This window comes from Penaeus monodon, chromosome 19 (genome assembly GCF_015228065.2).
Source record: "Penaeus monodon isolate SGIC_2016 chromosome 19, NSTDA_Pmon_1, whole genome shotgun sequence".
In the NCBI taxonomy this organism is placed as follows: domain Eukaryota; kingdom Metazoa; phylum Arthropoda; class Malacostraca; order Decapoda; family Penaeidae; genus Penaeus; species Penaeus monodon.
The window spans coordinates 11164562-11165502 of NC_051404.1; positions in this window are offsets into that span (position 1 = coordinate 11164562).

Genomic DNA, 941 nt, shown 5'->3' on the forward strand with positions numbered 1-941 from the left:
TTTATAACAGTACTATTAAAATAGGTATTATAACGATGACATAATTATATCATTCTGCTCACAGAATATTTTGTTACATTAGCCTGCGTGGGATCACCGTACTACACAGCATCGCTAGCTTCTATTTAGGGATTAAAAATTTCTCCCTCTCAGACCTTTCATATCAAAACCGGGAGAAGCTGTCCTACAGATCAATAACCCGGTCAATGAACGGCTTTTCCCAAAAGTTTATCTAAACCCTACTTCCCAAAAACACTCACTCGCTTTGGGTACAAAAACCCCAAACCCCTCAGCTTTCCCCAGAAACCGGTTTGCAGATACATGAGGAAATAAATCAAGAAAAAAACCACAAAAGTACTACTCACTGGACACCAGAATAGGCCAATGATGCCATCCCCAGATATCCTCTCATTAGCTAAACGTACAACATATCTTTACATATAGTTGCTGTCAGTTACCTCACAATTAGGCACCGAATACTAACAAAATGCTAAAATTCTTATGATATGCATTTCCACCACACCCCAGACAGTGAAAAAATCACTCACAAAAAATACAGACCGGGGGGTTCCCCTGAGGCACCAATTTTTGTACAAGACAAAAAACTATTCAAATCAATATATATCACTGCACCAGGCTACTGCTATACTATGCATGTTCAGCAACATCCCAAAGATAACTACAGAATCACAGATCATACCAAACAACATACTTGGAATAGCCTACGGAGCCACAAAAACAGCGCAAAACCTCTCGATACAACAGTGACCTGTTGTTACACCCTCCGAAACCTGTACCTTTACCTATACAAAACATAACACAAAACACATACTCATTACTAGTCAAACCTCATCACATCTCCCCACTACTGAAGCACAATTACCAAGAGCTGACAGTATACCTCAAACGACACTTTTGCGGACACCAGGCCATCACTCGAT